The sequence below is a fragment of the Acinonyx jubatus genome, chromosome F2, assembly GCF_027475565.1.
Source record: "Acinonyx jubatus isolate Ajub_Pintada_27869175 chromosome F2, VMU_Ajub_asm_v1.0, whole genome shotgun sequence".
In the NCBI taxonomy this organism is placed as follows: Eukaryota; Metazoa; Chordata; class Mammalia; order Carnivora; family Felidae; genus Acinonyx; species Acinonyx jubatus.
In genome coordinates, this window is record NC_069394.1 from 15,573,811 (window position 1) to 15,588,929 (window position 15,119).

The 15,119-nt window shown below is 47.8% G+C and overlaps 1 long non-coding RNA gene across 1 annotated transcript; it reads left to right on the forward strand.

Annotated features, from left to right (window-relative positions):
• Positions 1-1,665: 1,665 nt before the first annotated feature.
• LOC128312831 (uncharacterized) lies at positions 1,666-10,722 on the forward strand. The gene is made up of 2 exons (XR_008292632.1): positions 1,666-9,517; positions 10,090-10,722. It is a non-coding gene; the product is annotated as an uncharacterized LOC128312831 (long non-coding RNA).
• Positions 10,723-15,119: the final 4,397 nt, after the last annotated feature.

Genomic DNA, 15,119 nt, shown 5'->3' on the forward strand with positions numbered 1-15,119 from the left:
CTGGCTCTTCCCTTCACACACATATTCATTTCTAGAGTTTTCTGAGCATGGATGAGCACCGTGCCCACAAAGCTGCAGGTCTCCCCATGTTTGGAGAAGCTGTCAGGATGACAAAGCCCTTGGATGACATCTGTTCCTTTGCAACTGGGCCCCTCCAACCTCCTATGCTTCCTGCGCCCATCTGCCCAGAGTTCCTGGAGGGACCTCCTGCCTCCAGCTTTCCCAGGTTTTGGTGCAGGAAGGCGAGAGGCAGATGTGGGCCAGAAGGTGGAGCGGAGCAATACAGGCTCTCAGTGCTGCTGAGAGAAGTTTTCCTGGCCCTGCCGCTTCTCTCTCAGTGGCAGCCTGGCTGTGAGGACCCGGATCAGGAGAAGCAGCAGGTGGATGGGGATTTCCAAGCCTCAGCCCCTTTAAATGCAGAGGCAGCTGTGGGCTTCCTCTCCCAGGTAACCGGCCTCGACTAGCTTCCCCCAGGGGGAAATGCAGGTGTGTCTGGAAATCAGGAATAACCCAGAGAGTTCGGGGAAGACTCTCGATGAATCTTAATGGGTTAGTCAGTAGGCTAACGGCGGGTGGAAGGAAAGCGGGCTGGGAATTTGCCAAGCCCCGAGGTTCCTCGAGTCAGAAGCCCTGTTTGTAGCCACCGGCGGGGAAGCCGGCCCCGCTCTGTCCCCACCCACCGCCTCGCTGTGGCCGATGGCATTTTCTGAAGCTGGCAACACGGTACCTATCATCCTGAATGCTCGTCTGCACTGTGAACTGGCCCGCTTCTGCACGGAGAGGTAGAGTCTGTCTCACCACCTCCTTGAAGCCAGGCAGGCCGCGGGACTGCCGCGACCATTGGAACTTGGCGCAAGTGATGGCGTGCGACCTTGGGCATGGCCCTTCCTGGCCTGGGTTTTGCTGGCCGCCCCTGGGAAGCCAGTGCCCTGTCACAAGTTGGCCTGGCCTCTGAGACCACTATGCAGTGAGCGGCCTGAGATGTCCCTGCAGAGGCCCTGATGGCCAGACATCCCGGAGAGAGAGAGAAAGGCTGAGGCGCCCCGAGGCTCCAGACAGGGAGGCAGTCACGATGGCAGAATTTTCACGTGATTTCTCTGCATGTGTATTCTTGCGTCTCTTTCTCCTGTGCGCCAACGCTTGAATCCTGATGACGTCAACGTAATCACTTGCTCACTTTACCTTACAGTGTGCCTCTAAACATTTCAAACAACAAGAGGGATGCCGATATTGTTAGCAGTATACGGAGATTGTGATCTTGAAAAGATAACGTTCTGTTCTTTTTGCCTTTGCAATATATCCCTTTAGGGCAGGATTTCCCGACCTCAGCACTACATTTTTGGGCTGGATAAGTCTTTATTGTGGGAACACACCTGTGCCTGGCAGTCTCTACCCTCTGCTCATTTCTGGGCCAGCAGCAACCCTCCAGTTGTGACAAGCAAAAATAGCCCGTGAACACTGCCAAATGCCCAATGAGGGGGGCAAAAATGTTTCAATTTAAAGACTTCTAGCGATATACAGTCAAAATACTGAGTTTAAAGGCCTTTAAGGTTATTTTTTTTTTCTGTGTGGCTATGCCTCCAACTTGATGTACAGTTAGGTTTGCTTCAGTGGTTCGGGGGGTTTATTTGTTTTTTTAATGTTTATTTTTGAGAGAGAGAGAGAGAGAGAGCATGAGTCGGGGAGGGGCAGAGAGAGGGAGACACAGAATCTGAAGCAGGCTCCAGGCTCCGCGTGTAGGGCCTGAGGTGGGGCTCGAACCCATGGACTGAGAGAACATGACCTGAGCCCAAGTCAGATGCTTAACCGACTGAGCCACCCAGATGCCCAGGTTTTCAGGTTTTAGAGATTGCTTTTTACTCATTTTATATTTGTTTAACTTGTGTAAAACATTTCTATTGATCCAAAGTCAAAATACGTAGCCAGGTAGTTTCTTTTTTAGTCTGATTTTTTAAATCACGTAAAATGTAATGTTTAATATCAATATCGTTAGAGAAGCTTCAGTTCCATCTCCCCACCCTGTTCCCTCCCTTCCTCTATGATAACCATTTTCATTACTTTTGGGGTTATCCTTCCATTGTTTCTTTTGGAAAATACAAATACGTCTTTATATGTATTTTATATGCATCCTGACATCTATCTGTTACACCCTTTCTGGTACAAAAGTTACCATACTAAGCACTGCTGTATATTGCTACAAGCAAGGATTTTTATTTATCCCTGTAGAGAATGTTGCTTGACTTGCCTGGGATGTGTTCTTAAAGACGCCTCAGGTGAGGCTGACACAAGTGTACAAATGAGTGGAGGTGGGGGCTCCGCCCGGATCCCTGCCTCTATATGCTGCTGGACTCCATTACATGAGACATCAAGAAATCTGAGGGTCAAGGTTAGCCATCTAACTTCTGTAGTTCTTACTTGTCAAAATACCTATGGGTAAAAATCACATGTGGATAAATTTGTTACTTTTTATTGTAAAAATTTCCAAACATAATAAAAAGATAGAAGACACAATAAACAATGGCATCATCACCCAGTTTCGCCACACCTGTTTCATCTAGCTCAACCTATTTTTGCTGAAGTTGTAGCCCAAACCCCACGTAATAAGTCATTTCACTCTTACGTCCATCTTTTTTAAAAAGGTGGGAGGTGGGGGCCGGGGGCAGAGCACTTTCTCGCTAAACTACAGGGCCACAATCACACCTATTACAAATAACATGAACGTGTTGATTTCACGGACTATCAAATCCAAATTTATATTTCTCTTGTTATCTAAAACAAAAAGAAAACCCCACCAACTGCCTTTGCCGTTCGTTCAAATCAGTGTCTGAACAAAGTCCACTCACTGTCTGGGGAGCCTGCTCTGGGACAGGAACTGAGAAAACATGAGCCCAAAGCCCTCTGGGTGTCTGAAAACAAACTGCAAAGCCTCGTGAGATACCGACCCCAGATCCTCAGGGTCGTTGAAAACACCTGTGTTCCCCCTGGAACTTCCCCCAGTTGAACATTTTCAATTCCTTCCATTGTTTCTCTGTGATATGGTTTCTTTCCTCCTTCCCTGTCTTTTCCTGTCTGTATGCTCCAGGTGGTTACTGTCCCTAGCGGACACATTATAAGCAGATGGTCTCCTCAGTCATCAATCCTCAGATCAGCTCTGGTGTCCCCACTTTAGAGATAAGGAAAGCTAATAACTTCTTGGGGGGGGGGTGACTTGGTCTTGAGCTCAGTTATTAGTTGTAAATTCCAGAGCTAGGCCAACAACTCATAGCTTTGCCTGATTCTTCTTTTTGGAACACAAACAAGCCTTTCTGGTTCTAAGGATCCTTTGGTTCCTACCCAAACCCTGTTTTACCACACGGTCATCTGTGAATATCTAGGTACCCATCCAGCAGTGTGTGGTTAAGAGCTGAGGTCCTAGAGTCTGGGAAGCATGGCTTAGTGATTAGATGCACTAACTCTGCAGCTAGGCTTTCCAAGTTCAAATTCCAAGTCTACCGACTTGGTAGGACTTGGACAATTTATGTAAACTGTGTCTCCATTTGTTTCTCTGTAGTGGTGACAAAACCAACCTCATTAGGCTGTTGTGAAGGTTAAGTAAATTAATGCTTGTAAGGCTCAGGATATGGCACCTGATGCAGTGTTGTACATGTTTGGTGTTGTTATTCTGCGTTCACCACTCAGGTGTGCGAGACCTTGAGTGCATCATCCAGTTGGACTATGTCTCCGAATGCCTTATCTCTTAACTTGGCAGTCACAAGGGAGCTTACTAAGAGGAATAATGTGAAAATTAGGAGACAATTCACCACAAGCTAAAAGGAGAGCGTCTGGTACATAATAGGCACTCAACAATTATTAGTTATTATTAATTTGGCACTTTATACTTATCGTGGTACAGATCCGAGGCCAGAAAGTCGGGTGTGCCAGAAATAATGGCATCTCTTTATTTTCAATAAGTCACCTAGATTTCGTCTCCCAGCTCAGTCATTCTTGGTTTTTCTTCCCCGAGTCCTCCATAGTTTGTACAAGGGATCTTATGAAATGCTTAGGTTTCCAGAGGGTCCTGCTGGTCATCAGCCCCCCCATCCACTCGGATGGCCATTGTCTTTGACTAGGAGTCTCTGCCATTTCTCTGCCACAGTGGGGCCCAAGGTCTTAGCCAAGCCCGTGGGCCCCTGCCCAGGGCCAAGTCTCCTGGTGCGTCATTTCCAGCCACAGCCTCGGAAGACTCCTGGGACCCACTGATCTGTCTCTTACCTCCTGCCTAAATCCCTGGAGATCTCTTCTTAACCCAGAGGAAAGTCTTTTGTTCTCAAACCCTGTTCACCTCAATGGGCTTTAGAAGCAAAAGTCTAGGCACAAGTCTCTCCAGAAACAGAAACGCAGGACCAGCCCCATGCCTGAGTGGGAGGAGGGAAGGGCAACAATCGGGGGAAACATCCTACCTCACCATCTCACAAAGCCCTCTCCTCCCCACATCTGTCAGTGGGAGCCACTGCACGGACAGGGGCTCACCTTACAGTCACCAAGAGAGCGACTCCCAAGTGCCAGGCACTGGGACGAGCTCTGGAAGAAAACAAAGAGCCAACCTACCTATGAACACAGCCCTCCAGCTCTTTCCCTAGAGGACTCATTCTCAAGCAGGGGTGACGTGGGCCCCCAGGGGGCATCTGGCCATATCTGGAGACATTTTTGATTGTCACAACTGGAGGGGGGCTACAGATACTGGCATCTAGTGGGTAGAGGCTGGAGGTGCTGCTAACACCCTCCAATGCACAGGACAGTGCTCTGCAGCAAAGAATGACACGGCACCAAATGTCAATAGTGACGAGGATGGGACAGGACAACTGTCACGCAAGGTAGAAGAGAATAATGAGATGATTGTCCCAGAGGCTTATCCAACAGAAATCACTGAAGGGACACTCTCTAACCAGAAAGAATATTCCAGGGAGTCTTTTTTTTTTTTAATCACAGAGGGCTGGCTGGGATAAGAAGGAGCCGAAACTTTAACTCAGAGTCCTTTCCATACAACTTGAGACATCGGTGGTCTAGAAGAGATGTGGAGAGCTAACCCTAGCCAACTCCCTCAGGCCTGGCAAACCAAGCTAGAGCAGGCTCCTGTCATAAGGTCTGGGGCCAGAGGAGCGCCTTCATTGCGCCTTCATGGGACAGCTGGGGACTGCCCTTCTCCAACTCAGGTCTGTGATGGTGTCATCCCCTCAGTGACCAGCGCCCAGGACACTCAGATGAGGAAACCATTCCCGAAGGTTCTTGATCCTGGCCTCGCAGCAAGTTTCCCATGAGATTCTGAGAGCTTTAAGGAAGGGCCTGTGTAGGGTTTTTTTTTGTTTTTTTTTTTTTTTTTACTCTACAGGTAATTCTAATGTGTAGGCAGGTTGGGAGATTTGTTTTGCCAAAAAAATCATGTCTCATTTCTTTTGCTGTGGAACATAATTCAGAACAATTTCCACGACGGCTGCCTTGGGTAGGAGAGGAAGAGTGGGTAGAGGACGGAGCATTTACGTTGTGTCTGGAAAGGCCAGTGGGACCTGGCTCAGCAGAGTGGGGAAATTCTTCTCTGATGACCTTGACCACAGAGGCGATGGGGTTAAAACCATGGGATGGGGTAATGCCTTGTTTCAAATTTCAACCATTAAAGGGATCCTGTTACCCAAGGTATGAAAATCTGTGTTTAGAAAATAGATCACGTCAAGAGGTGATTATCCACTTTCATTTTTAACCTCTTCTAAGACATGGAAAATAACGTTCAATCTCCAGAAAAACAGCATTCTTAATGACAGATCAGTCAAGAACTTCAAGGGTCTACTTCCTGCTTTGGTTGTGGGTGATGGGAGGCCTCACCCCACCGTCTCAAACATCCTGGCAGGCTTCTCTCTGAGGCCACCCCCAGCCCCTGAGCCATCTGAAGCCACTGTCTTCTCTGATGGCATCAGCTGCCGGCTCTGTGCTGCTGACTCTCACTGTTCCCTGGATGACCTTTCTCCAGCCCAGCTACTCTGCTCCCTCCTGGGTAGAGAACATTCTCAAACGCAACATGTCAACAAACACTGAATCATTCCCCTGTCCGGTCTCCCAAGTGGTATTTTCTATCTCCATGACTAGCAGGCAAATCCACATTCCTCCCTCTCCCTCACCACCCCCACTTGCCAAGAGCCACTCATTCCAGAGGGTTCTCTGTCCTTAACATTCCCTGTTCCAGTCCTGTGCCATCCTTCTCCAATGCCTCCATGCTGGCTCAGGACATGATCACTTCACTCACACCTCGACTGTGGCCATAGTCTCTTATGTGGCCCTCTGGGTCCACTCCCATTCCCTTCGGCCTTATTCTCTACTTAGAAACTAGGGTGATCTTTCGAAAACACCAATGATGAGTTTATGATGTGTGGAACATTTACTATGTGTGAGTCACCGTCCTGAGCTCTTTACAAGCATAATCTCTTAAAAAATCTCCCTAAAAACTGTATAAAAAAAGATACCTTCACTATCCCCATTTCACAGATATGGAAACTGGGACACAGGGAGGTTAAGTATCTTGTCTGGGGTCACACAGCCATTAAAAGGGAAAGCTCCAATGCTACTCTCTGGTTTAGAATCCTTCAGTGGCTCCCCACGTATTGACCTTCAGGGCAGGATGCACACTTTGAGTTTGGCCTCAGAATTCTCTGTGACCTAGGCTGTGCCTCTCTGTCTGGATTTATCACTCACCGCGCTTCCCCCTGACCCCCTGGGTCTCCAGCCTCGTGGAGCTGCCTACTCACCGTGCCCATGCCACGTGCTGCTCTGTCTTCATTCAAGTTGTTTTCTCCCTAAGATGCCTTCCCCATCCAGTCTGTGTGACAGACACAGTTCTCAGGGTTCAGCTTAAAGGATGCCTCCTCCACGAAACCTTTCCAGAATGTGTCCTGCCCCCACTGCTTGCAGAACTGACCTCTTACTCCCTTGGGCTTGGCTGTAACCAGGCTATGCATTATGACTTTGTCACCAGCAGTGACTAGCACCACGTGCTAGTGGTCTATGGATATCACTATGGGTGCTGTGGCCTCATTAATTCATGCTGCCTGGAGACGGTGTTTCTCACTGTCTCAGTGGCGTGGGTGATAATGATGAGGTGTGAAGTTAATGTCCCTTAATGTAAAGAAGAGTGCATTGGTGGCCGAAGGATGCCCTGGGGTTGTGTACCATGGTTCGGGGAGTAGGGGAACCCTCACGAGCCTGGAGGGGGTCTCCCCTGGGACAATAGAGAGGTCAGGAAAGGTGGGGAGAGCTGGCCAATGTCCTTTGGGTTCTAGATTCCTTAAGTTCCCAGAGGGGTCTTGTGAGGCCAGAGACAGTCCATGATGCAGTAGAAAGTACCGGATGGAGATTCTTGGCCCAGGCTCTGGTATAGCTCTCTTCTAGTGTCAGGTGGCATCGGCCAGTCCCTTTTCTGAGGGGGACGGGAGAAGGGAGCCCCTCCCACAGGTGCCTTCCCAGGCGTCTCCTGTCCCATTCCTGTGAGACTTTCCCCAGGCCACCTCTGAAGGCCTTTCGTCACCCTGTTGTCGGTGCTCAGAAGCCCTGCCTCACCCTCACCTGGCTGCTTGGGCAAGTCTGCCACCGTCCCTGGCTTCAAGGTCCTTCGTTTTAAAAGGGAGCGATTATTTGTTCCTCCATGCAGTGCACTTGGCAGTGGGTGCCAGGGGAGAACATGGAAGAAGTACTTTCATTTCCTCAGGTCTGAGGATGCAGAGGAAGCTCCATGGAGAGCCAATATTAAGTAATAATTCAAGCCTAAGCGGTCAGGATCCAGGGTGTGGGGAGTGTGGCCGCCTGCTGTCCCCGTTTTCCTTCTCGCACGTCTCCGGCCCATCCGCTGAGGCCTGACACCGTTGAAGGAGACCAGCAGGCCGGCGGGGGGGGGGGGGGCATGTCCACAACACCCCACAACTTCCCCTGCCACAGCCACCCCCAGGTCATCTCTCCCCGGGCTTGCAGGCAGGCAGGGTGGGATGTGCCTCTCGTTGGTTCATGAAGGCATGCAGGAAGAGTGTTTAAAAAGCGCTGAATCGGGGCGCCTGGGTGGCTCAGTTGGTTAAGCGTCCAACTTAAGCTCAGGTGATGATCTCACGGTTCGTGAGTTCGAGCCCCGCGTCAGGCTCCGTGCTGACAGCTCGGAGCCTGGAGCCCACTTCGGATTCTGTGTCTCCCTCTCTCTCTGCCCCTTCCCATTCACTCTTTTTCTCTCCTCTCTCTCAAGAATAAATACACATTAGAAAAAAAAAAAAAAAAAGCACTGAATCAATCTGTACAAAGAGCTGGATCTTTGTTGACAATGGATCAAGTTGGTCTCTTAAATATTCTTAGTTCTTCCTCCCAATGGCTGCAACAGTGCCCTCCTCCAGCCCTCTGAGCCCTTGCCACGTGCCTTGAGGAACTTGTATTACTCTGGTTTTTGTCACAGTATTTGTGTACGTGCCTTTGCCCCTCTCCCTCTAATCCCTAGCTGCCTACATAGGCCATATGTGTTATTTATCTTCATATTGTCAGCATCTAACTTGGAGCCTGGCACCCGGGGGGTACTGGGTACCCAGTTGAGTAGATACCACTTTGAGATAATAGACTCCAGCAACACATCATCTCAACGTGTTCTCAATTTTCCCCTCAGTCTTTTATTATTATGTGGTTTATTATTATTATATTTCTACTATGATATATTACTATCTATAATACTATATATTACTACCATATTATTCATAATATATTACTAATATTCTGTATTGTTGCTATAGGCAAAGGTACTGATAGAAGTCTGATGTATATAAAAAGGAAATAAACATGACTCGGATGATACCTATCGCTCTCTCCTTTTCATCCTCTCTCTGCTCCTGTCTCCCTTTCTTCCACTGGACCTTTGCATGTGCTGTCCTGCTTCCTTTTACTACTCCTCCTTCAACTTACCCTTCAGAGCCCAGCCCACATGTCACCCACTTCCCTGATCTCCAGGAGACTGAACACATCTCCCTGGAATTTTTAGATCATCTGCTACAGGACACAGAATTATGTCCCTTTCTGTGTCTGTCTCTTCCACTGAAGGCAGGGCCCGAGTTCCTTCCTATGACTGGCATCTATACACGTGCATTCATTCACACATTCAACAAATGCTCTTTGAGTGCCGACCATGTGCCAGGCACAGGCGTTACATTAATAAATAAACTATCCTTGTGGTAGCCAACCTTCAAGATGGCCCTAACGATACTCTTCTCCTGGTATTCATGCCCTTATATGGCTTCCTCCCACCCAAATGGATATTGGACTATGTGACCCATGGATTATGGCAATAGGAAGGGTATGTGATGTCAGTGTTCTATGAGATTCGATCATAAAGGCATTGTCAGCTTCCCCCATGGTCTCTTGGATTGCTTGCTCTAGGGGGCAGCCAGCTGTCATATCAGGAAGACAGTCAAGGTAGTCCCAACAAATGTCCAAGAAGATAGGAACCAAGTAGGCAACAACTGTCAGCCATGTGAGTGAGCCACCTTGGAAACGGATCCCCCAGGCTCTCTCAAGCTTTCAGATAATGACAGCCCCACTGGCATCTGGGGCTCAAGACTGAGCCAAAACCGCCCTACTGAACCACTCTCAAGCTCCTGACCCACAGACACCAGGACTCTTGTTGTGTTAAAACACTAAGTTTGGAGGTGATTTGTTACGCAGCACTAGATAACTGATGCACTCGTATTGTCATGGAGTTTACATTCTAATGGAAGACTTAAAGGAATAGAACCTATTTCTGCATTTACTCAGTACCACTAGATACAGCCAGGAGATGAGATTACAGTGGGAAGGAAGACACTAAACAACGCTCCTTTTCTCGTGAGGTTTTTGTTTTAGTGTGGGAGATAGAAAAGAAAACAAGGAAGTACCTTTTATAAAATATTAGGTCATAAGTGCTAAGCATAAAAGAAAACCCAGCAAGTTGGATAAAAGGGTTGGGGGAATTGCCATTTAGATTGTCTCTCTTGCACTAAACATTTCTCATCTTTCATTTAATACCTCAGAAGATTTTGAAGTAAGTAGTTTATCCCCATTTTACAGATGAGAAAACTGAAGGCCGGAAAAGTTACACGGCACAGCCGATGTCACACAGCTGGTCTTTGGCTCACCTAGCGTGGAACCCAGGCTACCCAGACTCCAAAGGCAGTGCCCTCTGCAGGACCTCAGGCTGCCCATTTTGGATTTCCCTTTTAGTCCTCACCCCGGGGGCTCAGCCTTCAGCACAGCCAGGACTCATCATTGGCTCAGAATACATTGCTGGAAGGAGGGTAGGGAAATGATCCGTAGACAGGATTGCCAAAGGCTGGCAGGGGGCCTTGACCATCTCTTTCTCTAACTCTGGAAAATATCTCAGTTGCTACAGATCTACCCAACGGCTGGGAATAGCCTCCCAGTCCCCTAACCCTTAGTTGCTCTAGTTGTCTATAGACAGTGACGTCCACGCTCACAAGCTCCTTCCCAATCACGTCCCTGTCTGCCTTTCTATGGCCACTTCATCTGCTCTGCACGGACGGAGGAACTTTCTGCCAAGTTCATACCGTCTGTTCCCCCGCATCTATCCTAACACCCCGGTGCCTCTTGCCCCTAGTCATTTTCTATTTATTTGTTTGTTTTCTTTCTTTCCTTGTGCCAAGACCACTAGATGGAGGTATACTAAAACTTACTGGACACTTACATGCCAAGCACCATTCTATGTGTTTTTCCCTCACGGTCTTATTGAGCGCTTGTGACAGCCCTGTGTAGACGTCCCATTATTTTCCTCGTGGAGGTTAAGGCTCAAGGTCCTTCAGCTACTAGATGGAGATGGCAGAGCTGGGATTCAAACCCACATCTCTTTGAATCCAGACTTCATTGTTTAGCCAAGATCGCACACTGAACTGGAAGAAGTCTGAAGAGGGTGATTTCAGAGGTCATCTTGTTCATTACTTCGCCCCTGGGCAGGGTGAAATCCAGCTTATCTCCAGAAGGTTGTAACTAACTATCTTAAATGGGTGCTAGGGAAAAGAAAAACGTCTCTTAACAGCTCATTACAGCTTATGCAAAGATTTACAGGTTTCACATTCTTTTTCAAAAAAATTTTTTTTAATGTTTGATTTTGTATTTAAGAGAGAGAGAGAGACAGAGCACAAGTAGGGGAGAGGGAGGGGCAGAGAGAGAGAGACAGAGTCCGAAGCAGGCTCCAGGCTCCCAGCTGTCAGCACAGAGCCCAATGCGGGGCTCGAACTCATGAGCAGTGAGATCATGACCTGAGCTGAAGTTGGGTGCTCAACCGACTGAGCTACCCAGGCGCCCCATGCATTCTAATTAATGTCTAACATAAATCATTCATTTGATAAACATTCGTTAGGTGCCTCTCATGTGTTGAGTTCAGTGCTGTGATAGGGCTAGGCATACATCTACATTATCATGGAAGTATAGGGGGGGGGGGGCTCTGAACAGACCAACAAGTCAGGGATGCCCCCCCAGGTGATGCTAAGTGAACCCTGACAGTCTTGTAGGGGTCAGGCAGCATAGAGAGGCATCCAGACAGATGGAACAACACGTCAAAGCCAGGCAAAGGTGACTGAGAATGGCTTGTCTCAGCCTATGGCTGGAGTTTACAGGGAAGTGCTGGGGAGGAATGGGCAGGGGGATTAAGAGCTGAGCAGGGGCAGTTCAGTGCCAAGGTAAGGGATTTATTCTTTATCTGGAAAGCAATGGGAACGATTTCAGGATTTTAGGTTAGATACTGATATGATCAGATTTGCATTGTAGAAAAATTTCTCCATCAGTGGAATGGATGAGGAATGGGAAAGATGAATTAGGGAGGATATTGCAATGGTTCGACCAAGAGACGATGAGTAGCCAAGAGAGAGAGAAAGGTGGAAGAGACATGGGGGAGAGATTTACAAGTATACTGGTTAAGACTTGGCGACTGCTGGGGTCGGGGAGCAGTGAAGAAGGAAGGCACAGAGACTGATTCACCCAGCTTCCTGGCTCGGGCATGTGGGCGGGTGGTGGTGCCATGTGCTGAGACGCCAATCAGGAGGAGGCCCGGGTTTGGGGCAGAGATACTGAGGTCCTATCATGCCTAGGCTCCTGAGGGCAATCCTACTTCAGATGAGGCAACTGAGACTCAAAAGGCTGATGTGATTTACTCAAATTCACGTGGCCAGTACAGTGTCAGAGGTGGGACTTAGACCTAGGTCTTTCTTTTTGAGGAATGATTTCCCAGGGCCTCAGCAGATTTACTGTGCAGGAAAATAAAGAAAACTCAGTATGAAGTAATGGGTGGCAAAGCAAACGTTTATGCACACCGACTTGCCATTTCTGTATTCATTTATTCATCCCACAAGGTTTATTGAGCACCTACCATGTGCCATGCATGTGACGATGCAGTGGTGAACATGACAGGCAAGGAGCCCACCCACATTGAGCCTGTAGTCTCACCTCGTGGAGATAGGCAATATGCAAACAAGCAAGCATCGTCCATCAGAGTGCAGGGAAAGTGGCATGAATGACAGTGTGGATGCTATTTTGGAGATTTATTCTAAGCGTGATAGGAAACTCGTGGGGTTTCAGAACAGGGCTGTGACATTATCTATTTATTTGTTTTTAAACTCTACTTTTTATTTCAACGTACTTGTGGATTCACATGCAGTTACGAGAAATAACACGGACAAATCCTGTGTATCCTTGTCCCATTTCCCCGCGGCTGCAACATCTTGCTAAACTAAGTGTAATTATCATCCCCCACGGGTGCTCGCTGTGGTTGTAATTGCGTTTTCCTAATGGTAATGTTGCTGAACAGTTTTCATGTTCTTATTTGCCATCCGTATATCCTCTTCAGTGAGCTTTTTGTCTTTCGCTCATTTTCTATTTTTCACACAAGTCCTTTGTCAGATCAGTGACTTGCAAATATTTTCTCCTAGGGTGCAGCTTGTCTTTTCATCCTAACAGAGCCTTTTGCGGAGCAACAGGGTTTAATTTTGATGAGGTCCAGCTCACCAACGTTTCCTTTTACTGACTGTGCTGTGGGTGGAAATGTAAGAACCCTGCACATAGTCCTAGCGCCCTTAGTTTGCCTGCTATGGTTGTCTTGGGAAGTGGAAGCATAAACTGATGACAGAAACGTAGGGTTTGCTGGGCAGAACCGAGGGCCCACCTGAGATTCAGGGGTGGGTGGCAAAGGGATGGGCAAGGGAATAGGCTTCAGGGCACTTTCTACTCACTGGAAGGGACTCTTTGGGGTAGAAGCTCCTTCCCTCCTAGCTCGAGTCACATGGACACAGGAGATGGTCATCTTGGCATTATGACAACAAGCTTAGGCCTCTCCCTTCCTCAAGAATACTCAGAGACCCTGAAAAAAAATAGTCTTTTCATTCCCCCCAGGGCTTTATCCACAGCCACATGCTTTTGCTGCATCATCATGACTGAATTCTCACAATTCTGTAAGGAAGATCATTGTATTATTATCCCCTTTTACAGAAGATACAACTGAGGCCCAGAGAAGGGCTGGGACCAAACAAATCTCCTGATATCAAGAGTAATGATTACTCTTCTCTTCCAGCTGACTCTGAATTTCCACCACGAATTATTGCTTGAGGTCAATGGTTCTCAAGGGCTGGTCTATGGGACCCCCAGGGTTCCCCCAGACCTTTTCAGAGGGTGGTCAAGGTCAAAGCTATTTCCCTAAGAATACTAAGACCTTATTTGCCTTTTCACTGTGTTGACATTTTCACTAATGGTGCAAAAGCAAAAGTGGGTAGAAATGCTGACACCTTAGTGCAAACCGAGGTAGTGGTCCCAACCTATACTGGCTGTCATTGTATTCTTCACCCCCATCCACTCACAGGGGGAAAATAATAGCCAGTTTCACACTGTATTGTGATTAAATGGGAACTATACAAAAGGCATTTCTGCTGCACACCAAAGCAAGACTGTTATCATGAGGAAAAGTGCTTTTGTAGTTATTTGAATTGCAAGCTAAACTGTCCTCTTTTCTCTCCTGGAATACAATTTGTACTTGAGAGAATGACTGATGACTATAGGCATCCAGCCTTGGATACCTGGCTTGTTAACAAATGAACAAAGTGAGGCTGTCTGTCACATAAACAATATTTTTAGCTAATGATAAAATTCGAGCTTTTGAGTGAAAATCAAAATTGTGGGGAAAAAAAACCTCATTTGCTCCTTTGAGCTTGACAGCTTTCCAATACTTAAGACTTTTCTGATAATAGTAGTGGTAATAACAAAACATGTGACTTTTTGAGATTGCACAATGAGATGTGCTTATACTTACAGGAGCTGCGTAACTCAGTAAACTGAGAGTTTCCAAGTGGCCAGTACATGGCAATGCAAATCAGCACGGGTCAAAGATCCACTTGAAACGTAAGATCCGGCAATGGGTTTTAATACAACGGAGTATGAAACTTTCATTGCTACGGTTTTGGATTCCGCAATGCAACTAATCTTTGGGAAACTTCCACTTGTCAAGTTTTGCGGAGCATCAAGGAAGAATATCCACGAGTAAGTGAAAAGGCGATCAAATCACTCCTTGCTTTCCCTGCTACCCAGCTGCAAGAGGCTGGACTTTCTTACAGGTACTTCAACTGAAAAAACACATCAGGGGAGACGGAATGCAGACACAGAGTGGAGACTCCAGCTGTGTTCCATGAAGCCAGACAGTCTGATGCACAGCTGAGCCCCAACCAGCCCCGGCCCCCTGTAATTTACAGCTCTTGTCTTCGGGGCTCAGAACATTTCTACTAGCTCTTAACCATTCCCTCCCAAACCTAGGGTCCCTGGCCCCCTAACCCTGGCAAATTTCCAAAATCCCCTAGGGATGAGGACCAACCTCCCCTAATCTACAACTGCTACTGGAGGGTCAGGAGTGTTTCAAACTTCTAACTGTCCCAGGACAGGGGTCCCAGCACCCGCCCACGCTCTCTGCTGCCCCCAGGAGCCTGTGGCCAAGTAGACACTATCTAACCTACCCTGGGTGGGGGTGTGGGCCCTCCAAATACAACTGGCACCCAGTGCAGGGGGTGGGGGGTCTGCGCCTGAAGACCTCCCAAGTCCCTGCCTCCAAC